At 34.2% G+C, this 27386-nt stretch overlaps 1 long non-coding RNA gene across 1 annotated transcript; it reads left to right on the plus strand.

Annotated features, from left to right (window-relative positions):
- On the plus strand, nucleotides 1-27386 carry LOC103892257 (uncharacterized). The gene is made up of 3 exons (XR_656483.2): nucleotides 1-51; nucleotides 26348-26404; nucleotides 26650-27386. It is a non-coding gene; the product is annotated as an uncharacterized LOC103892257 (long non-coding RNA).

Genomic DNA, 27386 nt, shown 5'->3' on the forward strand with positions numbered 1-27386 from the left:
CAGATCTCTGGAGTGGCTGCAGCACCTGTGTTTCAGCCTGAATGGGCTCAGGTCAGTTCTGCTTATGTTTCATTTTAGGACTGCTGTGGTTTGGATGTTTGTGCCCTCTGAACCTCATCTGGGAACTTAATCTCCAATGTGTTAATGTTGGGAGGTGGGGCTGGTGGGCGGTGTTTGGGTCAGGTGGGTAGAACCCTCATGAATATGTCCTCCCTGGGGGTGAGAGAGCTTTCACACTTCGTTTCTGGTAGAGCTGGTTATGAAAAAGTGCTTGACACTTCCCCACCTTTCCCTCTGTCCATGTGATCTCTTTGCACATGCGAAGAGCTCCTCTTGTGCTTTCTGCCATGAACTGGAACAGCCAGAGGACCTCACCAGATGCAGCTGTCTGGTCTTGAACTTTCCAGCCACCAGAATTATAAGCCAAATAAACTTTTTAAATATATTATCCAGTTTTAGGTAGTCTGTTATTACCACACTAAATGGACTAAAACAAGGTCTAAGCTGAAGAAGTGATCACTATCTAAGGTATTTTTCTTTTTCACGGCACAGAGCAGGGCACCTAGAGTGTAAGCTAAACCAGGCAAGTCCACAGAAGCATGTGTGAAGCTAATTCATCTTTCATTGGCCAAAGTAAATTATATGTCCAAGCCCAGTGCCAATGAGGCAGGGAATTATACTACTCCCACTATAAACCATAGCAAGACAAAAGCAAAAGGAGAATTCTAAACAAATGATACTATCCAGTAAACCCTCAAAGGTTAAAGAGAATTTAGTGCACCTGTGTACTACTTTACCACAACAAAATTGTAAAACTATTTGTGGCAAGTGTTTTAAGAGTTCAAAGACAACATAAGACACATTCGATTATATGTATTTAAGATATTTAGTGAGTAATCTCAAAAATGCCATCTTTCAGTCACGCCATTATTAGTAGACAATTCTCCATAGGTCTTTATGTCATGCAAGTGAGGCAATGACTACCCTTTGTCCAGGATTATCTTTTAAAGGATTTTTGCATAGTAAACAGCCTTGGAAGATAGATGTAATGTCTCCCTGTGGAGTAAAAGGCAAGCATGCTTAAAGCTTAATATCCATATGTGCTTGAACAAAAAAATATTATTATTATTTCTTTTCAGAAAAATGTATATTTATTACTATTTATATTATGGTTACTTTTCAGAATATACATATTTATATATGTAAATCAAGCTTGTTAATTATGTTATTCAAATTGCCTATACCCTTATAGATTTTTTTTTGTCTGCTTGATTTATCAATTACTGTGACAGGTATATTAAATCATCCACTCTGATGGTACATTTGTCTATTTCTCTATGTCTTTATACCTTTTTGTGCTGCATATTTTAATCATATGTTACTAAGTACACAAAAGTTTAGAATTATAATATCTTTTTGTATAAATGCTTTTGCTATTATTTTGTGCCTCTCTTTATCTATAATAATATTCTTCATATTAGTACCTTTTTTCCTGAATTTCTACAGCATCTGCTCACAAATTTACTTCTCTGGTTCTAAGTTTCCTGTCCTTGGAAACTAGTATGAAGAAATACTGCAGATGATTCACAAAACCCTATACAGATATTTATTTTGTAACAACAGTGACAATGTAATCTAGAAAATTGAAGTTGTGATGATAGCTCCTTCATTCTTACATTTTCAGAAGTGGTAGAGTTTATAGCTCCCATGGGTAGGCAGTTCTGAAGCATTGCTCTGGCAGTCATTTCTGGATATTATACTATATCACCCAACAATGTTAAACTTAATTTCTTCTCTTAAATTTCTTTCTTGTTAAACTATCTAGAGTAGATTCTATCTGTCATGAAACTCACATAACGCAGTAACTTACAGCACCACTCTGGTGATAGGAATCTGGAACTGATTCCTGGTTGATCTCCATGGCAGTGATTAAATTATTTTCAAATGGAGTACCAGTAACCTCTACATGCAGATCGCAAACGATTTGCTTAAATTATCATTCACAGTCCCTCTTTGGCAGACTGAATGGATGCTGCCATACCATCACACTGGAAATGAGGAATATAACACCATAAGGATGAATGGTTGTTTCACACACTGGTGAGTTTAAAGTGGCAATAACATGATAGGCTTTAAGTCTTTTTTTTAAATTAAAAAAAAAAAGCCATGGTAGAAAGAAAGACATTTCTATGAGTACTCTAAAAAAATTCAGAGCCAGATGCTCTGGGTTGAGAAATTACAACATACATAAAATTCACAAAATCTTCTAGTATCTTATTCACTAATTATAGTATTCATTGGGAAAGAGTTGGAGACTGATACTGAGAATGACGATATTTGAAATGATTTATTTGATTTAAATGACTCCCAAACTCCCACTCCCATGAAACCTCACTTGCCCACAGAGTCATGCTTTGCTTATAGACTCTGAAGGGGCATTACCTCATGTCCACCTCCAACTGCCTGTCAGTGCTAACAGGGCCTCTACCAAGGTCAGATTAAGCATGCTGAGTCCCAAAGGATCAGAACATTTACACACCATAAAAAAGATTATAATATTAATACATATATGGCAAAAAAAATAAAAATTGTGGGTAAAAGTAATTTCTGGGAACACTAGACCAAAATAGAGATAACACGGTTTCAGATTGATTGAATTTATTGATATGATATATATATACATATTATATATTATATATATACATATTATATATACACATTATATATACATATTATGTATTATATGTTATATATAATACATAATATGTATATATAATATATATATGTATGTATAAAAAAAATACCAGCCATGTGGTATATATTGGTATATATTGTGGCATATATAGGGCTGTCTGGTAAAAAGATAATATAATAAGAATCATACATGTATTTTAATTTTCTAGTAGCCATATAAAAAGCACAAAGAAGAAGGTAAAATTAATTTTAATAATACATTATATATTTATTATATATTATACATAATATATAATACATGTATTATATATTATATATAATATATAATACATGTATTATATATTATATATAATATATAATACATGTATTATATATTATATATAATATATAATATGTTTCATATATTATATATAATATATAATACATTTATTATATATTATATATAATATATAATATGTTTCATATATTATATATAATATACATAATATATTTCATTATATTATATATAATATATATTTCATTATATTATATGTAATATATAATATATTTCATTATATTATATATAATATATATTTCATTTTTTAATATATTTAAAATATTTCAAAATAAAATCAACATAAAACTATTAATGATATATTTTCCTTTCTTTTACTGTTCTTCCAACTCCAGCATGATTTTACGTTTATACCCTATCTCAATTTCAGATGCTAACTTTTTATCATAAATACTTGATTTATTTACGTATAATAAAACAAATTGAGAAAGTAGATTCAGATCCCCAAGATTTTCCAAATATAATTAAACATTTTTCAGTAACAGAATAAAGTATGAAATAACATTTTACATTAATATTTGCATCTAGACTGAAAAAACTCCTTTTGACATCATCAGGGAAATATGATAGGTAATTACTTCAAGAAAACCAGAATAGTCTACTATATATTTGAAAGGAAAGAAAGGAGGAAGAATGGAAACAGGAAAGGAAGGAAGCAATAGAAGAAGAGGGGACAGGAGAAAGGGAGGGAGGAAGTGAGGAAATGGAAGAATGAAGGAATTAAGGAAAGAAAATAACAAGAGTAACAAAGGGTTTCTGGAAATTTACAATATTATCAATATATAGCTAGAAAGAGATAAGAGAAAGAGATAAGTTTCAAGGGCCAGCTATTGATGTGAACAATAAACTGAAAACATATCCTAATATAAAGAGCCAAAGAAAAAAGAAAAAAGAAAGCAGACAGAAGAGTTAACAAGGAGATTTACTTCCAGTTGTTTAATAGTTGCCTATGCTTCAGACCCCAGAATGTGACAGAAAGAAGATAGAAAACACAAATACTACAAACAAAATAGAAAACACAAAATCCATGGTGTATATGTGCCACATTTTCTTAATCCAGTCTATCATTGTTGGACATTTGGGTTGGTTCCAAGTCTTTGCTATTGTGAATAATGCCACAATAAACATACGTGTGCATGTGTCTTTATAGCAGCATGATTTATAGTCCTTTGGGTATACACCCAGTAATGGGATGTCTGGGTCAAATGGAATTTCTAGTTCTAGATCCCTGAGGAATCGCCACACTGACTTCCACAAGGGTTGAACTAGTTTACAGTCCCACCAACAGTGTAAAAATGTTCCTATTTCTCCACATCCTCTCCAGCACCTGTTGTTTCCTGACTTTTTAATGATTGCCATTCTAACTGGTGTGAGATGGTATCTCATTGTGGTTTTGATTTGCATTTCTCTGATGGCCAGTGATGGTGAGCATTTTTTCATGTGTTTTTTGGCTGCATAAATGTCTTCTTTTGAGAAGTGTCTGTTCATGTGCTTCGCCCACTTTTTGATGGGGTTGTTTGTTTTTTTCTTGTAAATTTGCTGGAGTTCATTGTAGATTCTGGATATTAGCCCTTTGTCAGATGAGTAGGTTGCGAAAATTTTCTCCCATTTTGTAGGTTGCCTGTTCACTCTGATGGTAGTTTCCTTTGCTGTGCAGAAGCTCTTTAGTTGAATTAGATCCCATTTGTCAATTTTGGCTTTTGTTGCCATTGCTTTTGGTGTTTTCGACATGAAGTCCTTGCCCATGCCTATGTCCTGAATGGTAATGCCTAGGTTTTCTTCTAGGGTTTTTAATACTATGCAGCCATAAAAAATGATGAGTTCATGTCCTTTGTAGGGACATGGATGAAATTGGAAATCATCATTCTCAGTAAACTATCGCAAGAACAAAAAACCAAACACTGCATATTCTCACTCATAGGTGGGAATTGAACAATGAGAACACATGGACACAGGAAGGGGAACATCACACTTCAGGGACTGTTGTGGGGTGGGGGGAGGGGGGAGGGATAGCATTGGGAGATATACCTAACGCTAGATGACGAGTTGGTGGGTGCAGCGCACCAGCATGGCACATGTATACATATGTAACTTACCTGCACATTGCGCACATGTACCATAGAGCCTAAAGTATTATAATAATAATAATAATAATAATAATAATAATAATAAAAAGAAAAAAAAAAAAAAGAAAACACAAAATCCCTGGAAAATCTCCTGAACATAGTCTTCAAAGATTTGACTGTTCACAAATTACTGAAGCAAGATAAAAGAAATAATGTATATACAAAAACATCCTACCCACAAGGGTTAGAAATCAGACTGACCTAAATACAGTGCTTATAACACCAGATTCTGCAAACCTGTGTAGTGATGTCTTGAAAGTTTTGAAAACTGTGCAAGCAAACAATTTTGAACTTGGAAAAGCAAAAAAAAAATTGGAAGTAGGAATATGAGAAAGTTGATATGAGGCAGAAAAAATACTGACAGAATGATTTCAGGATGAAGAAAAATAGGTGAAAATATATTTTTGAAAAGTAGTTGTCCTGGATGTTTAGAAAAGTGTACTTTGGTAAAGTTTAGGGACTTATGGATTATTTTCTTTTCTCAAGTTAGTGTAACTGTAATACAGGGCTCTGAAGTGATTGATATTCAATGTCATAATATATTCAAACATAATATACTCAATGTCAATCAAAAATTTAAAAAATAGATAATGTTCTTACTATTTCAAAGCATACAGCAAAAGTCAAAAATTATAAAGTGAAAATATACATAACAAAACCAAAAAAATGTAGACAGGAGGAAAGATGGGAGGTTATATAATGACGAGAAATTCTTTATCTCATAGTGAGCATTAAACATAAACGTCAAAGTTGATTTTTTTTAATTTTAAGAACATTATGTAATATATTTTAATTATATGTTTATAAGAAATGTATTTTATTCTTAGATTCTTCTGTTCTAGAGATCTTTTTGAATTAAAAGAAAATCATGTTGTCCTTATTCTAGTTTTTTCATTTAATATACACAGTATATATATTAATCGGTTTTAAAAGTTCTTTTTTTCTTCTCCTCTATTTTCTTTTTTTCTTGAGGAAATAGAAGTAAACATGAACATTTGAAATGACTAGCAAAATACCTCTATATATTCTTACAAAGCAAATGCACTTTTAAAAGCTCCCATGTGGGAAACTTCTTCTCAAATGAAAGATGGAAAAAAAATTGGGGTAAGAGGTCACCAGATCACCCAAAATAAAAAAGATTTTTAAGTAGAAAACTAATACTACACAGCAGAACTTCTCTATATGTTCAAAATCCTAACGTTTTTCTTAAGGAGTTGGGATGGAGTCAACAAGTCCCAAATCAGTCTTTCTATATTAAAAAGAGACAAAAGGGAGAATCTAATGAGCTTAAACTCAGAGCCACAGGGAGAATGAGAGCAAGAGACCTTGGTCTGTAAGCAGCAACTCCCTTTGTTTCACATTGAATACCCTCATCTAGTTATTAGTTCTTCCTCCAGTAATCTGTCAAACAATGAGGGACTAGAATTTTAAAAGGTGCATTGCCACAGAAAGCAAGCCAGTGCTGAGCTAGTGAAAAGGTGAGATAATGAGATTGACATTGCTGACACTGGAAATCTGGTGATATAAAGATTAGTTTACAATCAAATTACTCTCATATTCACTTATAGCCAAATAAGTAAAGAGGCCACCTGTAAAGTATTTTCCCCACGAGCAATGGTATGGAGACTGTTATAATAAACACATGTTTTAGGCAGGAAGGAATTCAGTGGAAGTTGCTAGACACATAGGTTGTTCAAAACTAAGCAAGATTCTCCTAAATGAATGATTCATCCTTAGTAACAACACTAATTCATTATTGAGTTTCAGTTTATATCTATTTTCATTTTTTCCAATCTGTTGCAGTGCAATAGAAGTGGTGGTTTGTTGTGTTGTTGTTTTAAACTGTTGTTTTAAGTACATAATTTCACTCCATTTGTGCCAGGAAAATGCCCAAACACCTTCATTAGAAATAAAGCAAATCTGTTCAACACTACTCCGAACAGCAGGCACTGTATGCTTTATTGAACAGAAAAGCTTTAACAAGCCTTATCGTGTACACATGTTCATTGTGCCTGTGTCTGTTTATGTTCTCAAACTTCCTGAAAATGTGGGTACAACAACAAAGCAGTATTTAGCTATCCTACTTACTTGGCCAGGTGGTTGATTATATGGTTTGGCATATTTTTTGCAGGTGGTATACAAAATCATATGTACGAGCTGTTCAGCCCACTGAACAGTTTTTTGTAACATTTTTTTGCTAAATGACACAGCCCCAGGCACACATAACAACATATAATGATGCCAGAGTGATATCTTCTCTGGATTCATTTAGCTTTGCAAAGAATTCTCTAAGAAAGACATTTTCCTGCTTTCATTTCTGTTTCATGCTGGGTAACGTTGGCAAGAATTATTCATGGCACATGTGAGCAATTCAAAGAAATATTGTAAAAAAAAAAAAAACAAAAAAACAAGGCAGCTTTGCAGAGGTGCACTATCTGCTTGATGACTTGGCATGCTGCCCCTGGTGCTTGGCATAGCACCCTAGCTGCTGGCACAGGGGATGTTATATATACTTGCCATTGGGCCTCTACTATGCTACCTGCTGTGCACGATCAATATCAACCAACTGCATAAACAACCGGATGAACCTTGTATCTGAGGGGTAGCAAATAGCATTTGAATTATTTTACATAAATCTGAAAATGTAATAGCGGTTGACATTCCTATTAGTATTATATCTAAGCACGATGATCATAATTGAGTAACATTAAATTTAGTTTATTGAACAGCAGTCCATTGCCCGCTTTACTGTGACTATGATCTGTGTAATGAAACCAGCAGTACGAAAAATTCTCTCAGTTGGTACACTTCCTGGAGAGCAGCCAAAGTATGTATTGCTATTTGTGCAATTAATGGCCGTATCGATTTCTTTTTTTTTCTAGTAAATAGTAGATAAGTTGTGCTAAGTTTTCTTAGCTCTTCAAGGTTTGTTTCAGCTATAGTTAATGTGACTATAAGAATAATACTCAATTGTTCTCAGGAACTGGTTTTCATGTCTACAGCATTTGCAACTTACACATTACTCTAGTTTGAAACGATTAAATTGATAAGTGACTCTATTGCCAAAATAATCCCATATGCTGAAGTATGATTTATTAATGTTCAAAAATCAGAAGGTAAAACTTCACTAGCCAAAATGCTGTGGTGGTTAATCATCTGTTCTTCCAGCTAATTCCATAATCCTCAGTGTGACAATCAATTCATCATGCTGAAATGGCAAATTCATATAAATCATATTTCCAAGTTCTACAGGCAGTCAATAAAATATATTGTACATTTCCCATAAATTATGTGATATAATGTTAATTTATTTTTCACATTAAAAACCCTAACTACCCTATGTGTTTATATATTGTGCTTGTAAAATGGTGACCCTCATCCTGGCACATCTAGACAATTACACCATGCACAGGAAAGAAGATGTGAAGCCCTCTGATTTACAAAGAATTCACAGAAATACTGGGAAGTCCACCTCCTCTAATATGATCAGATGTTCTAATGTCTTCTACTTTGTTCTTATGTCTTACTGATCAGGATTCAAAGATCTTCTTTAATGTATTTGTCATTTGCAGGAGAAGGGTAAAATAAAGAAGGTCAGTGTTGGCATCATTTTGTGCATTCTTGCTATTGAAGGAATTAGAGTAATCTACATTCCAGTTCCTATGCTCCTCTTTCTTTTATTTCAGTTCCACACATCACCCTAATTTCATAGTTAGAGTGAATACTCTACAACTCCTTTCTTTCTTTTTAAACTTCTTCTCTAAAATCTATTTAGTATACACAATGAGAACTAAAATATAGGAATGTATCATTTCCAGACATCCCAATGGGTCATATGATTCATAATTCTCTAAGGAAAAGATTATAGTGGGAAGGGCTTTCTGTCTTTAGTAGATACAATCCCTGATGTTGTCCTATTAAAAGTAGGACTCTGTAATTTCTAAATATGATGTGGACATAGCACAATAAATGTCTAACTTTACTCCATTTTATATGTCATATTAAATGTACTAAATTATGCAACAGGTCAGAATCCCAAATACTCCCTAAAGGAGAATCTGCCTGTACATATTTAGGCCTCAGATAGTCAGCAGAAATAACACATTTAAGGAGACAGTCTGGATCCTGAGTTTGTTTTCCTCCTGACTTCTGCTGTTATTTCCCATAAATCCTTTATATCAATACTACTTTTTTATGTGGATTTTAGATGTGCTATGGTCCATCTAAAAATGGCTAATCACTTGATCCCTCTGACTGTAATTCATCCTCTACCTCAATGTCCTGGTTGCCCTTAGCTCTGACATGCAATTTTTCTTCATATGAAGAGACTCTTGAGTCAGTTCCTGCAAGTTACTTTATGAAAAGAACAATGGAGAACTTGTCATATACAATCTGATTTTGTTGAAAAATTTGTTATTAAAAAAAAAAAAAACAGGCTGGGCGCGTTGGCTCATGCCTGGAATCCTAGCACTTTGGGAGGCCAAAGTGTGTGGATCACCTGAGGTCAGGAGTTCGAGATCAGCCTGGCCAACATGGAGAAACCCCATCTCCACTAAAAATACAAAAATTAGCTGCTGCGCATGGTTGCAGGCGCCTGTAATCCCAGCTACCTGTGAGGCTGAGGCAGGAGAATCGCTTGAACCTGGGGGGCCGGAGGTGGCAGTGAGCTGAGATCACACCACTTCACTCCAGTCTGGGCAAAAGAGTAAAACTCTGTCTCAAACAAAACAAAAAAACAAAATGTTATTTTGGAATTATATGTCTACCACTGAGAATGAAATTAACAATTTTTTGTAATGACTCATTGACAACACATTCCCATCCAACAAATTGTTCTTTCCTTGAAATGTAATTACTAATATTTACATATAAGAAATGATATTTCTTCGGAAAAGGAAATTTGTCTTAAAGATGTTTTACCGGTAAGGCTAAAACCCACCACATTCAGGGCAACAAATTAATTCAGTCAGTTTCTACACTGTATACAAAAGCTGGCAAAAGAAGAGGGTTCAGAGGCAAGAGCCAAGATCTGGCTGACAGAACAGAGCAGTTAGCACTTGCTGCTTGGGTACCTAGGGATATGGGCACTAACCTCTGTGATGATTATATTTCAGCCAAAGATGCAGCATAAGCTGATATAGGTTATCAAAGACTGAGCCACAGGTGTCTATGGAACACAAGCTCCTTTTTACAAGAAGGACTAACTCTACAATGTTATATGACTTAACAATATAACAGCTGGAATAGAACCATACTTTTTCATTCAGAAATTCTTGCTCTTCCAGCAGCATGAAATTCACCTATTAGGTAACAGGAAGTGTGTGTGTGTGTGTGGTGTGTGTTTGTGTGTGTGTGTGTAAGGACCTTTTCATAAATGTCATCTCCTATGAACATGGGTGTGCAGATCTGAACTTAGCTCTCCCTTACTCAAAACACTTCAGTGGCTTCCAATTATATTTATCCTAAACCATTAATACCTGGGATTTCAATCACAGCCCAAAGGAGGAGAGAAGTTGAGCTACTTGGGGCCAAGGTTGGGTGTTTTACCAGAATTAAATTAAAATTCTATTGCAATCTCTAGAGCAACCACTAAGAAAAGTCAAAATTATATATTTTAAAAAATCACAGCTATTCGGGAGGCTGAGGCAGGAGAATCACTTGAACCCGGGTGGCGGAGGTAGCGGTGAACTGAGATCACACCATTGCACTCCAGCCTGGGCAACAGAGTGAAACTTTGCCTTAAAAAAAAATCAACAGAGAAATAAAACTATTTATTTAACTCAATATAAGGCAGTAAAGTAATCACAGAAGAACAACAAAGACACAAGACAAATTGAAAGCAAATATGAAAATGATACATGTAAATTCCACAATATAAGTTAAGTAAAAAGGTAATGATCATCAAATTGGGTTAAAAAAAATCAAGATTCAACTATATGGTGTTTTTGAGAGACATACCATAGATTCAAAAGCACAAATAAGTTGAAAATAAAAGAATGGCAAAAGATATACATATATCTGTCAAAAAATAACCACAGAAGAGCTGGAGTGGCTGCATTAAGATATGAGAGACTTTAAGAAAAGAGACATTACGACAAAGAGACAAAGAGTGACAAAAGGGTCCACCAGTGTTCATAACGATGAAAGGATAAACCCAGGGGAGGAAAAAAAATGTTTATGCACCTAACAACAAAGTCCAAAGTAGTTGAAGCAAAAACTGGCAGAATTGAAAGTTGAAATAGGAAATCCAACAATCGTCTGCAATAAGTTATATTCCCAACTCTCAATCGTTTATTTTTAATTGTTAACTTTTAGTTTAGGTTTGGGGGTACATGTGAAGGTTTGTTACATAGGTAAACACAGGTATCAGGAGTTTGTTGTACGTATGATTTCATCTCTCTGTATGAAGCCCACTTCCCAATAGTTATCTTTGCTGGTTCTCTCCCTCCTCCCACCCTCTATCCTCAAATAGACCCCCTGTATCTGTTATATTCTTTATCTTGATTAGTTCTTAACATTTAGCTCCCACTTATAAGAAAGAACATTCAGTATTTGGTTTTCTGTTCCTTTGTTAGTTAGCTAAGGATAAATAGCCTCCAGCTCCATCCATGTTCCCACAAAAGACACCATCTCATTCTTTTATATGGCTGCATGGTATTCCATGGTATATATGTACCACATTTTCTTTATCCAATCATTGATGGACATTTAGGTTAATTCTATATCTTTGCTATTGTAAATAGTGTTTCAATGAACATTCAAGTGTAGGTGTGTATATGGTAGAACAATTTATATGCCTCTGAGTATATACCTAGTAATGGGATTACCAGGTCCAATGGTAGTTCTGCTTTTAGCTTTTGAGGAATCACCATACTGCATTCCACAATGGTTGAACTAATTAACACTCCCACCAACAGTTCCCTTTCTCCTCTACCTCACCAGCATCTGTTATTTTCTGATTTTTTAATTACAGTCATTCTAACTAGTATGAGATGGTATCTCATTGCAGTTTTGATTTGCATTTCCCCAATGATCAGTGATATTGAGCCTTTTTTATGTGATTGTTGTATGAAGTATGTCTTCTTTTGAGAAATATTTGTTTATATCCTTTGCCCACTTTTAATGGGGTTGTTTTTCTCTTATAAATTTGCATAAGTTCTTTATAGATGGTGATATTAGATCTTTGTCAGATGCATAGTTTGCAAAAATCTTCTCCCATTCTGCATGTTGTCTGTTTACTCTGTTGATAGTTTCTTCTGCTGTGCAGAAGCTCTTAAGTTTAATTATATTCCACTTGTCATTGCTTTTGATGTCTTTATCATGGAATCTTTGTCTGTTACTATATTAAGGATGGTATTGCCGAGATTGTCATCCAGGATTTTTATAACTTTGAGTTTTACATTTAAGTCTTTATTCCATCTTGAGATAACTTTGTGTATGGTGTTAGGAAGGGGTTCAGCTGCAATCTTCTGCATGTGTCTAGCCAGCTAATCCAGCACCGTCTGTTGAATAGGGAGTCTTTTCTCCATTGCTTGTTTTTGTAAGATGGTCGTAGATGTGCAGCCTTATTTCCAGGTTTTCTATTTTGTTTCATTAGTCTATGTGCTTGTTTTCATACCAGTACCATGCTGTTTCGGTTACTGTAGCCTTGCAGTATAGTTTGAAGTTGGGTAACGTGATGCCTCCAGCTTTGTTCTGTTTGCTTAGAATTGCCTTAGCTACTCAAGTTCTTTTATAAACTCAACTAAAAATCATCAAGAATTCACAAGACTTAAACAACATTATCAACTAAATTGATAAATTGTAAAAATTAAAATTTTTAACACAATTAATCCAAAGTCTGCAGTATACAAGTTCTTTCAATTGCATATGAAATATTATCCTGGATGGACCATATGTTTAGCCACAAAGTAAGTCTGAATAAGTTTTAAAATATTGAAATCATACATGTTTTCTGACCAGAATTAAATTAGAATTCTATAACAGAAAAAAGAATCTGAAAAATACTAAACATTTGGAAAATAAACAACATTTTAAAAAAATGGCTCAAAGAATAAATTACGAAGGAAATAGATAAGATTTTGAACTGAATAAAAATTAAAATACACCTTAAAACTTATGAGATGTAGCTAAAGCAGTATCTAGATGTAAATTTATATCCTGAAATCCCTGTATCAGTACAGAAAAAAAAAAAACCCTCAAATCAATAGCCAAGCTCCTGCTTTAAGAAACTAGAAAAAAATGCAAACTAAGTAAAAAGCAAGCAAAAGCAAGCAGCATAGGCATAATGATCGGAGCATAAGTTAATAAAACTGAAAACAGAATCAATAAAGAAATCAATGAAACCAAAAGTTTGTTTTTTGGAAATGTTAAACAAAACTGACAAAACTTTAGCAAGTTAGATCAAGAAAATAAGAGACAAGGCACACATTACCAGCAAAAGAATAAAAGAGAAAATGTTGTTATTAACAACCAAACCGATAATAAAGGGATAATAGAGGGACACTATGAACAAATTTTTGGCAACATGTTAGTGTGGTGCCAAAGCTAGTGAGTGATAAAAACAATTTAGAAACTGGGAAAATAACCTTGATCTACTCTCCTGAGAGCTAGGAATGGTCCACTACCAAGAGAAATAATCTAACCATAAATGCAAAAAACTGGACAATGTTTGAGGATCATAATGGACATTTTAAAACAAAACAAAAACTAAATCACAGTGATACATTCTAGGGTAAAAAACAGCTACTAGGTAGAAGCATACTCTAACAGAAATAACTTGTACCTCAGCTATTAAAAATCACTCTAATTTTCTTGATTCTCAAAGACTGAAGTAGGTATCTCTTTTTTGTGCTACAGTAGCCCTCTTTCATCATAGTCCCTATTATACTCCATATTGAAATCACCTGGTGACTTATATATATTTAACACCTGACATAAAATTTTTGAGGATAGAGACAATGTTTTCTGCATTGTCATATTCCTATTGCCTAGTACATGGTTGGGGCTCATCAGATATTATATTTACTTGAAAGACTGAATGAACAGACATAAGACAGGAATTTTCATCCAGCTCTCAAATTAACTGGGTGACTGAGAAGTAAGCAATAAGGAGTAACTCTAGGGTCTTCATGTTGGCCTTCTGTGACGTTCTGTTAAATCAATCTGGAATGGTATCAAGATGGAATCCAGTTTACCCACCCGCTAGGTTATATCAATTGCATTCATATGCTTTGAATCTGAGCTCCTGATCACTCCAGGAGCAGGCCTGGTGCTCAACAAATCATTACTGCTGTTCTAATGGACCAGAGCAGGAGCCAAGGTTCTGCCACTTCATAATGCTACCAACCCCTCATCAAAACAGAGGTGGAGCTACTGCTTCCCAACGAAGGCTGTAATTCAAAGACGTGATAGACCAAGGGTAAGTGCCTCTCCTCCACAGGCTGACAGCGAGCCTCTTCAGATCTCTGAGCACTATTTGGAATACAGTGCACAGCAGTGCCACAGTTCCTCCTCCTCCTCCTGGAGCTAATCTTTCCTGGTAAACCTGGCTCCAGCCAACTGCTAGTGTGAAGTCCCGCCCTTTGCCTTTGATTATATGACACTTACTTGGGCAAGTCTGTCTGACACTAAGCTTCCATGTCATCTAAAAAAGAAGAAACAAAGTAAAAGTCTGTGATTCTACTTTGATTTCTCCCCAAAATCTGTATTTGTGAGTAAATCATAAGCCAGTGCACTGAAGCTGCTTGTTCACATCACATCACCTTAACATGGTAGAGAGAAGTTAACATAGGCAGACTGGCTAGGCAAAGAGAAGCATTTTATTTATAGTAATGAGGGAAGACTCAGTGGCATAATTTTGAAATTTGAGGCTCCAAGGAATATTGTGCTAATGCTCCTTACCCAACTTTCTGCACCCAGAATTGTCCTTCATGTGCCCTTTGCTCTCTCTACATTCTGAAGAGAAAGTTGGACTATACAATAATATTTTTGACTGGAGTAACTATAAATTAATGAGATAAATTTGTCTCTGTAACTAGTGGTCAAAGTCCTAATGACTTACATGCACAATGAACGTCATACCAGGAACTCAAAAAATTTTTCAAGAGATCCAACATTCATCAAAAACGATTTGCAAAGTCTTTGTCTACATAGTTTAAAAAATAGATGACTAAATGAAATTAAAAAAAAGAAACCTGCTAGACTTTGAATATTTGTGTATTTTGTTATAAAAGATATATACATATATACATACACATATATATGGAAAAAGTTAATGCAGCAATCTTGTTTTATTCTATTCTTGCCTATAAGTAAAAGTGATTACATGCAAACTCTGAGAACAAAACAACTTGAATTTTTTTTTTGTAGCTACTGAGTGATGATGTTCTTTCTATACATCCCAAGCATTCTGTACATCTATGCTTCCCAAGTGCATCAAGATGGACCAGGTTGTCAGCATGTTCAGAGTAAACATGAAGATTCATGATGTGCATCTAATGCCTGGTTTGGGGTCTGCACCATGTTGGAGTCCAAGACTCAAGTGGGCTTTCCTGGGTAAAGATTGCTCCCACATAATCTACAATTTGCAGGTGGAGAAAATGATGCATCTATTATGTGATACCCATAAAGTGAAGGAAAGAAAGCCTGTGTTTGTGACCATTCCCCTTTGCCTATTGTGTGTCTTTTTCCTGTAATCTTTCACTATATGCTTTGCTGCAATAACTGTTAACTATTGTATATAACTTTATGTTTAGTTACATGAATCCTTCCAGTGAATTAGTGAGCTTGTGCAGTCATTGGTCTACAAAATAGCACATTTCATAATAATTTTATGAATTGGTTTATGATAATCAGTGATGTACTTTCAAAAAAGATATACTTCATAGAATTATAATTTTCCTTCTTTTAATACAATTAAAACACTCATATGAGGTATTTAATCTAGTCAAATTCATAGAGACAGGAAGTAGAATAATGATTGCCAGGGACTGGGGAAGAATGGAATGAATAGCTGTGTAATGGGTACATAGTTTCAGTTTTGCAAGATGAAAAATATTCTGCGGATGGATGGTGGTGTTGGTAGCACAACTATGTGACTATACCTAATGCCACCGAACCATACACTTAAAAATGGTGAAAATGGTAAATTTCATATATATTTTCCCATAACATTTAACATAATTTATTAAAACATTAAATAATAATGTTTTACTAGCATAACATTTAAAATCAGTTGCAGTCACGTAATAAATGTCTTTATATCTTTGTATTTCATTTTATTATCAAAGATAGACTAGCTAAGGTCCCAATTATCAACTAATACATCTGAAATTAAAACTTCCCAGGAAGCAGCAAGTCACCCTTTCCTATTCTTACTGTTCCTTTCTATTTTAGGCCTTCATCTTCTTCTTGAGAACAGTCTAACTGCTCAGTATTTCCCATTCCCCTAGAAGGTCTCGGGGACCTGGTTACAGTCCACGTCCCTTTTTTGTTTAGCTATTTCCTACTCTCCAGAGCTAATAAAATATAGTCCAGTCCTCATAATCTAGTCTTGAAGACATTTTATTTTTCCCCCGAAGTCACTACCTCTCCTACTCTGCAGAATATTGTATTTTGGGTCCTGAACTTTCCACTCCCATCCAAACATACCATTCTCTTTTATACTTCTAGACCACTAAATTTCTGTAGAGAATTACACCCCCCAACCCCTTAATAATGTGCGAAGATAATATTGACAGGGTATATTTATTGTCCTTTAATTGTCACCTCCTCCGTGATGTCGTCTTCACCTCAGATTCTTCCAGAACTAACACTGATTTGCCCAGTGTCTTCCAAAAGTGCTTGGTCCACCTCTGTTTTATAGTACTATTAGAGCCGAATAGTTATTTCCGATTTTTTTCTTGCCCTTTGTGGAGGGAGAATAATACTTTACTACCACATTAATGTCAGTCTTGGCCATGTTATTTGGTCTCGCCAGTGAAATATAAGTGAAATTGGCATGTGTCCCTTCCAGATAAAAATAATATTAAGAGTCAGAAATATTTCACAGAGAATATTTCTTTTAGCTTGAGTTCCATAGTGCATATAATATACAGGAGAATCATAGCCCAACGATGAGGACAATATTAGTTTTTGTAAACCACTGCAATTTGGGGGTCATTTGTTATGACTGAGATTATCCTTACTAATAAGAGTTCTAACAGTGTTCTGTATTATTAATTTGTCTATAGAGCTAGCTTTTCCCACTAAACTATGAGATTAATTGCATTAAAAATTGCTATTTATCTTTGTTATTTTAGTGCCTAGCACTTTGCTCAGTTCAGAGATGTTTAATACATTTTTTTGTATGAATGGACAAATAAATGGAAAAAAAGGATAAAACTTTAAAGCTATTCCAGTCATTATTATTATGCTCAACTATGTGGAGTTATTTCTCACTGTATCAGAAATGTTGCTTACTCAGTATTCATATATGTGAGTATTTTCATCAACTGGTTCGTTGGGTTAATGATTTGGTCATTCCTTGAAGAGACAGTGATTTAACCTAATAGAGATCAAAGCTACTGATGTTGCCTGAATTTAGATTAGATAAGTATGGCACCTTTCTAGTGTATGTTTCACCATTTTGTTTATGGAGTGTGAAATATACAGCCTTGTGCTGTTTCTGCACCCTTCATCCATGCATAGCCAACAAAATACTACACGCACCATTTCTGCTAACCTTGGCAAATTAGTAGAGGTATTTGCGTAATCAGGCAGTTGAGTGTTTGTGTAGTCTATCACTTTTTATGAAAAGGGAAATGTGTTAAGGAGGATTAAGCAGAAAAATAACTATCAGTGGCTTATATTTAGAATATTGCTGTAGTAGAATAAGAAAAAATAAAAGTGATGCCAAGTGTTTCATTAAAAAATATTAAGTTTCATTAATAAGGTGATATGACAAAACCAAAACTATACAGTTCATTCTTTTCTTGTCAGTGAGAAAGCAGAGAAACATTTGTCTTCCTTTTCTTTTTTTGAGAACACTAGTCCACCTTTAATTCCATGTGACTAGCTCCCAGTATTTTTTTTTTAGCTAAGATTGTAGTCCTTTGAGAACAATGTTGACAGCTTTGAGCTGACAAAGAATCATTATAATCAGTGCTGAAGATATGAAATCACAATGAGAGAATTCATATTTATAGTAGCAGGGACCACACACTGTGATAGTTTGCATTAGGAACTCAGCAGGTGCAATATGCAAAACTGAATCACAGTAGAGGATTTGAGGAACTTAGGATATAAAAAGGTCATTTTTGTTCAAGTACCTGTCTACTGCGTTAAAATAAAAAAAAAAGAAATTTCCATAAAATTTTGCAGAAGATAACATGTTGTGTATACATGAACTTAGAGGTTGCCATAGTGTTAGTGCAAATTATATTGTTTACCTTAATGTCAACAGCATTTGAGTGCTAGATACAGAAGTTGATTAAAAGCGTTATAGATGTCATTTTATATAAGCAATAAAAAACCTCAAGAAATTACAAATGGCAGATCTTATAAATATTCAAAGAAACAAAATCACCCCAACATTTTTCAATTGTTAAGGAGTGGGCTGAGCTGTAGAGACGAGGTGTGAAAAAGTATTACGAGAGTGAAACCCTATGTTTAAGTGCTGTCAATTCTCTGTAGCCACTAGGGTGCACTGAATGTAATGGCAACATTTTTATTCCACTCTTTATGCATGGAATGGGGAAGGTGGTTTTGCAAGGAAAGTTAGATTAGTTGGCCCTAAGAAAATTGTCAAGTAAGTGAATTGTTATTCTTAGCACCGTCTTGTTCGTCTATGTTCTGAACCTATTTGGCGTCTTAGTAATATTTCTCTTCCATATATGTCACTCATTCGTTTTTCAACAATGCTTTACAAACCACCTATTCTGTCTGGGCACAAGAGGATCATGGAGGTATAGAACATGATCTCTCTTTTTGAGGCATTTGCAGACTAACGGAAGACATGAACACCAAAGCATAATTACAGGAATGTCATTAGAGACATGGGATCCACAAAGAAGAAAGCGCCACACTCTGCCTGAGCTTGTAAGCATTCACAAAGGTGCAGGGCTATGAATTGAGGTGTTTTCCTATGGGTATGCACTCACTGAGTAAATAAATGGGTTAGTTGAGGCAGAGAGAACATCACATAAAATGCATAAAGAAAGCAATAAGCAGCTTGTTGAGATTGACTTCCAAAGGGTTTGTGAGAAATGGCTAAACAGAAACAGGAAAGTGGGCAGAATCCTGCCGACTATATGCTGAGGAATTTGGGTTTTATCTTGTTGAATTAAGAGTCATAGAAGAATATTAACCAGGAAGGCAATATTAACAAGTTTGCCTTTTAAAGAATCTGGAAGATTTTTCTGGGGAAACTTAAAACTACAGATGAAAAAAAGTATCACTTAAAACCTAAACTCCTCATTTTCTCTCCTCACTATTAACACTTGTAGTCTTGAAAACTAATTTAAAGGTATTCATTTTAAATGTCAATTGCCTAACAACAACTTACAAGTATTTGTATGCTTTCAATAATATATTCTGTGCAATAATGATCCAAATCACAATAAAACTAAGTGAAATTTCTTGTACTAGGTTTTTGGGAAGCTTGATAATTTTCAGGCTATCACTGAAAAGCACCAGAAGCAGGGAGCATAAATTGTAAGATACTTCGCTTTCCAGTCTTACTGGAAAGATGCAGAGGCAGAGGGGTATGATGGCCTTGAATTTGTCCTGGACCATCCTAACCCTTCAAACCACTATCCCTAAAATGCTACACGCAATTCTTTACTCTTAAGCACTAAGGGATCTTTTTTCCATCTTCCCACTTGCTCTTGTTGCTTCTCATCAGTCTTTTAATTAAATTCCAACGTGTGTTACCTGTTATTATTGTTAGGCAGACTCGAAAGTCCTTGTGGACTACAAATGATATTCCCAGGTGTCGTACTCAGAATTTGTCTCATTACTAAATGGACTTCCTTGAACACTTGATAGAAATCCCTAAATGTCAGTGGCCCTTGTTTAAAAATCTAAAACTATCTAAATTCCTTTTATCACATGTCGAGTGAATTATTTCTAGATATAAATGCATCTCTCTGAAAAACAAGATTTACTTTGTAAATGATTGTGTTACATTAAAATGCATTTGACAATGTTTACCACTAGTTTGGAGTATCAGAGAAGACAGGATAGCAAAAATGAATTTTTAAAAATAATTTTGTATAATAGCATGGATGGGAAAGAAGTAGTTTATTTTATAATGTCAATTTTTTTGATCAAAGAAAAAATGTTACCTTGTCATAAGGTAACATTAAAATATAAATAAAATATATTTCATTAAAATATAAACTGGGTTTTAAAACTAGGTTCCAGGAACCCAGTATTATATTCTATTCAGCAATTACTAGTATTTAGGTTAGTCCATCTAAAAATGCTCCACTGGCCAAATGATTCCTAGAAATGTTTGAAAGATCATTCTAGTGTTGTAGTTTGAGTATGATGTATGACATAATGATTTACCTCTCTCTCACTCTGGTGACCCTAAGTTCTCATTCTGGCTCCATTTCTGGAATTTGCAACATTCACTTAGATACCCAACACTCACTCTCCTCAACCATATTGGATAACAAGTTATTTAGCCTTCTGGGCCAATGCTACATGCCCTTTTCAAAAATTTAACATGTACTACTTTTTCCAGATAAAGTAACTAAAGTAAAATCTCAATATTTTTACAACTTTATAGGGAAAGATTTAAGAGCAAGAAAACTATAAACACTTCTAACAGTAACAGTAGGGATAAAATTATTAGGATTTTCAGTTTTAACAATATTGAGGAATTTAATAAAATGATTAGCGGAAATAACAAACTTGTTTTTCAAGCTACTCTTTTCTTATAGTTTTGAACTGGACACAGTTCCTCAATTGTCTCTAGACATTCACTTTGGGTTTTAAAGTATAAACCAGGCAGAGTGGTAAATGCCCGTAGTCCCAGCTACTCGGGAGGCTGAGATGAGAGGATTATTTGAGCTCATGAGTTTGATTCCAGCCTGGACAAATAGTGATACACCTGAGATGTTGTCTCTAAAAAAAAACTGTTCAACTTAAAAAAAGTACACATTGATTTTAGTTATTTGTTTTTATTTTTTATTTTGTTTATTTATTTATTTATATATTTATTTTTATTTATTTTTTTTGAGACGGAATCTTGCTCTGTCGCCCAGGCTGGAGTGCAGTGGCGCATCTGGGCTCACTGCAACCTCCGCCTCCTGGGTTCACGCCATTCTCCCGCCTCAGCCTCCTGAGTAGCTGGGACTATAGGTGCCCGCCACCACGCCCGGCTAATTTTTGTATTTTTAGTAGAGACGGGGTTTCACGGTGTTAGCCAGGATGGTCTCAATCTCCTGACCTCGTGATCCACCCGCCTCGGCCTCCCAAAGTGCTGGGATTACAGGCATGAGCCACGGCGCACGGCCTATTTGTTTTTATTTCTAGTAATGGAAGTGAATCCAGTTTTATTAAATGAAAAACTAATATCTTACATATTCAAAATTAGTTTGAAATTCTTATAAGATAACATGCATTTTCTCATATTCAAACAGATTTTTAAAAATACAGATGTTCTATGCTTTTATTAAAATATTCTGTGTTCAGTAGATCTGAACTAGAAAGATGGTTCTGAATGTGAACCAATACTGCTGTTTGTTTCTATCAATATATGTGAACTTAACACATATTTTTTTCATTTCTTTATTTCACATCCATTTGACACTTACTCATAAGTTAAACCTCATGACAGACACTGCCTGTGGAGAGTTTACTCTCAAGTGAAAGAAGATACAGATGCAAACAAATAACTACAATGAAATATTATAGGTGAATATTAGGACATTGAGCACAAATGTGGTTCTTCCATTAAATTTCAGTAGGGCATATGGCCTTAAAAATGCTAGAAAATAAATTATTATATTTCCCATAATGCCTAAAAGGAGAAATGCAAAGTGTTAGGAAAATATTTTAAAAAATAAAATAAATAACATATTTATAACATCTTAAAATTCACAAAATATTTTTGATATTTCTCTCTTTTTTTGTTCAGTTGTTGATACTACTGTCACACACTATAAGCACCGAACAGCTACTGGCTTAGGTATTTATGCATATTGTCCCATCTCATTCCTACTTCAGACTGATTGCTAAGGTAGCAATTACTATCTTCATGTTACTGATGATGAAATAGAAGATGTGGTAAATTAAATAACTTGTCAAAAGTCACATAACTATTGATGCCAAAACAGAGATCCAAACCCAAACTTATCTGACTTGAAAGCTCATGAACTTTCCACTGGGAACAAAACAAAGATTATTTTATTTATAAATGAGAAAAAAAGAGTAATTAATTTGCCCATGGTAAATTAGAGGGTATATATTTGAATCTAGGGTTTCCGACTAAGCATTTAAAATACTTTTCATTTAAACTTGTTGACTCTGATGACTCTTTTGTGTTGTATGTTAGCATTTTAAGTAAATTAAGAGATGAATAAACATTCATACTATACTTTCTTACTAAAGTCTACCGAATGCAATGGTGAAATTTTCTAGAATGTAATGTTTGTATCACATTAAATAATTTGAAAATTTTCACTCTAACTCTGTAGGATATATGAGCAAAACTAAGAACAACTCCCCTTAATCGCTGATTAAATTAGATTAATAATCTAATTTTTATTCATAGTGTTTTGCAACTGATCCCATGGTATCCTGAAACCATGTACCAGTTAGTAACTGACACATTTTCAGCACTAAGTTATTGGGTTCCATAAAGAACAAGTGAAGTTTTAACTTAGTTTTAAAAATTGTGAAAATTAAGAGTCAGAGCCCAGTAAAGTGAGGTGGGTATCTATGTGCGGGGTGGGGATGGCTGGTGAGAAACATCAGAGCCCAAGAAGTAGTGAAAGTGATGTCCATAGGAAGGCATGATCTGGGGTAACCTGGTGTGGAGTCATGGAACCCAGTGGTGTGAACAGAATATCCTCATAGCCAGGTAGCCTGAGGGGGAATCCAAAAACAGTCATGAGAATATCTACTGGAGAGACATAGAGACATTTAAATAAAAGTAATGACTGTAACCCTCGAATTAAAGAGGAAACCAGGAGCCCATACTTTAATACATAAATTAATTAACAGTCTGGTGACAGTCTGGTGACAAATGTGATAACTACATAGTTCAAAGTGCTCCCTCCAAAACTTTAAAGAATTACCAAAGGAAAAATAGTCACTTCACAGTTGGAGAATCCTGGCAGATAACTTATTTAAGTGGTCAGAGTGAATATCATCAGCAATGGACAGAATCAAAATCATTCTCTATCTGACAAAATACAATGAGAAGACTTGCAGTATTCTTTCTGTGGTAATCTGCCAAATGCTTATAACCTAAATCTAACAGTATGGACACTGAAACCCATATTGAAGGACATTCTAATCTGTCTACAATCTTCAAAAGTGTTAAGGTCATGAAAGTCAATGGAAGACTGAAAAAACTGCCAAATGAAGTAGACTAAAGAGACATGGCAACTAAACCAGACATATGATTTGGAATTGTATTTGTTTTCTTTTGCTGTCCTAATAAATGACCACAAACCTAGTGGCTTAAAATAACTCAACTGTATTATTTTCTATAGGTCGGAATTTCAATACTAATCTCACTCCAGCTGAAGCCAAAGTTTTGGTATGGTTGCATTTCTTTCTGAAGACTCGGGGTGAGAGTGGGGGATCCATTTCCTCCCTCATTCAGGTTGTTGGCACAATTCAGTTCCTTGCACACAGCCCCATACATATTAGAAGCAGCAACTGGATGTGGTCCAAGTCCAATCCTTCTCATGCTGCCATCTCTCTGCACACAGCTGGGATCAGTTCTCTGCTTTTAAGGAATCATGTGATTAGATTTGGTCTACCTAGGTATCAGGTTAATTTTCTCACCTCAAGGTCTCTAAACCTAATTACATTTTGCCATGTAAGAAATCATATTCACAGGTTCTAGCTAATATAAATAGTTTTGTTTTCGGAATAGAGGGAAAGTACTTTTAAAATTACTGATATTGAGTGATTTCAGTCAAATGTACATTCTCTTGAGGGATACACCAAGATAACCCATCTTTGAAAGGAACATGAGAACATCAGATATTAGTTTTGCTTTATGTCTACAGTTTTGTAGCATGGACGTAGGCAGTGTGAGCTAGCTAAGCTGTTTATTAACATTAGTTCCTTACTCTTTTTTTTTTTTTTTTAATTGAGACCAAGTTTTGCTCTTGTCACCCAGGCTGGAGTGCAATGGCGCAATCTCAGCTTGCTGCAACTTCCACCTCCCAGGTTCAAGCGATTCTTTTGCCTCAGCCTCAGAGGAGCTGAGGTTTCAGGTGCCTGCCATCATGAGCAGCTAATTTTTGTATTTTTAGTAGAGACGGGATTTCACCATGTTCGCCAGGCTGGTCTTGAACTCCTGACCTCAGGTGATGCCCCCTGCCTTGGCCTCCCAAAGTGCTGGGATTACAGGCGTGAGCCACCGTGCCCGGCCAGTTGCTTACATTTTTTTTTTTTAGGATTTTTTGGATTCATTTTATTGTTATGCAATATTTATTTTGTTCTTAAGGTAAGGTAGATGTAACTATGATTGCAAATTCTTCTACATTTAGATTTCAATTAAATATCTACATCTTAATAAGCACAATTTACATGGAAAACTTGGTAAAAAAATCTACAAGAAAATATATTAAATCTGGTAAGAAGTTTTGGTGGGTTTCTTTTCTTTAATGTTGTGTCTATATTAGAGAATGAGAATTCTCTGAGGGTAGTTTTTACTTTTGATTTACTGTTTGAGCTATTTCTACTTGAAAATCATTTATAGGCAAGAACAGTTTCACTAATCCAAATTTGCACTGTTTATGACTTCTGAAATAGAAACCAGGTCAAAAACCCCAGAATAATAAAATAATTAACCTGAATATCACATTGAATCAGTTTTGCTAATACAGTGCCCTGTAAACAATGCATGACTTATTTAAAGAGATCAAACCAATAGTGAATAAAGTAGAATATTATACATTCATAGGCACATCGGTTGGTAGCTTTGTCTGTGTTTGCAGGTGTGTGTGTCTCTCGGTGTGTACGGTTGTACTTCAAAAGCCTTAGAAAGACAACTGTATGCTGATAAATACTGTAAACGTCTAATTTCTGGACCTGGAGAGGCTTCCTCTTAACTTCTTCTAATCATTAACTAAAAGATATTGAATAAAACATCTAATGTTGCAAAACTATTTTGCTATTTATCAGGAAAATAGATGATTAAAACCATTTGTTTTCCATATTCTAATTTGAACCTAAATTTCTGCTTATGTATAATACTATATAAATCATTCCTTAAAAAATTTTTTGTCTACTTTAGCTTTTAAATATTTTAAAGCAGATTTTATTCTGAAAATGAAAATTTTAAAAGGCACATAATTGAAGTTTTCAGAATTTCAATTCAATCCTTTTCTCACTAAATCATGACATTATTAGGTAGACATAAAACCTACAACCAATCTCTTGTGTAAGTAGTAATTAAGCTAACATATATGTATTTTTTCCAAATATTCGAAGTTTCTTTGGTAATATTTTTCTAGCATAGTTCTATTGAAATTTTGACTATAGCGTATTTTCATTTTTTAAATTAATTTTGCTCTTGTTTACTTTGTCTGATGAGAATCGTGAATAATGAAAAATCATATATTTTTAAGAGAAAAGTGAAAAATATAGTTATATTTTGCTCATATTTCATGATCTTATCATTAGTTGGTGGCACTAAGGTAATTATATTAAGAAGAAAACTTCCTGGGCTGGCTTTTTGTTTCCAGGTAATTCATTCATATGTATTTATTTGTGTTGTATTTCATGACTCTCTAATTTTATATTATTTGAATGATCCTTATCATATAAGACATTCTCTACTAGCAAACTGCAGTGTTGCTTTAATTTACTCTATCGGGACGCACGAGCCTTAAAGACTACTACCTTAGTTCTTTGATGGATCAGGCAAATAATAAATTTGGCAAATATCTGTAAGATATAAGAGTTTAATTACCAAGAAAATAATTTTAGACTGCCCTTTTTTCCCATTTTCCCCCAGATATTTCATGATTCTGAAGAAGAATTAGAGGTGAGACTTGAGAAAATGGAGAAAAAGGTAAGAATGTAAAGTGGCTAAAGTGATACACACACACACACACACATATACACACAGAAACACACACACACACCTCAAAATAAAACCTGAGAGTGGTAAAAGGGTGATGGAAAAGAAAATATGACTCAACATGGGAAGAAAAAATGAGCCAAATGTACGAAAGAATTGGGAAGTATCAGAAGAGATTATGAAAAATATTTCTGAAGATTATGAATTTAATCCCTTTAATTTTTTTAAATGTGCAGATATGCTTTGGATTTTCTTGAAGATTAGAAGCTTTCTTAACCATCCATCATCTTGTTGATTGGTTATTATTCTCTCTACCTTCTGTGAAACAAACTGATGGATACTAATGGCACAATTACACTTATAGCTAGTCAGTTGCATAGTTTATGCACATAGTTCTGCTACTAATGTTTAGTAATGAGTTAAACATTTTCGCTATATTTGTCCCTGAAGCTATAATTTAATTAATCATTACATTATGTATAGCAATAATAACAAGTAAAACAAAAAGAAGAATTTTTTGTTTTTATGGTAATTATGTTGGGTGCTTTGGATCCTCCCAATAAAGTTGACTTCCCTAAAATAATCACACTTGAATTAGGTATAGAGAAGCTAATTGTAACAAATTGAAAGTTACTGTAAATCTTCTAATCGTAGTTCTCTGCAAGTGTACTTAAGTTATTGCTCCACTTGAAATAAATGAAAACTGGAAATCTGAGATGATGAATTATGGGTCCCTTTTATGTAAGAAAGATGACAAGGAAATCTAGTCTGCTGACTTATACTAAAATAAAATACCTTGGCCTGGGATCAAATATAGGTGAAAGAATTAACATTTATGTTTTTTAATTAAGATAAAATGTACAAGTTTTATCTACATATTTTATGACTTCCTGATATAACAAAAAGTTTTGATTAAAGCACCCAATACTGATTCTAATGACATTTTATTAGCATTAAAGAGTTGCTATTATTA

This window comes from Pongo abelii, chromosome 14 (assembly GCF_028885655.2).
Source record: "Pongo abelii isolate AG06213 chromosome 14, NHGRI_mPonAbe1-v2.0_pri, whole genome shotgun sequence".
In the NCBI taxonomy this organism is placed as follows: domain Eukaryota; kingdom Metazoa; phylum Chordata; class Mammalia; order Primates; family Hominidae; genus Pongo; species Pongo abelii.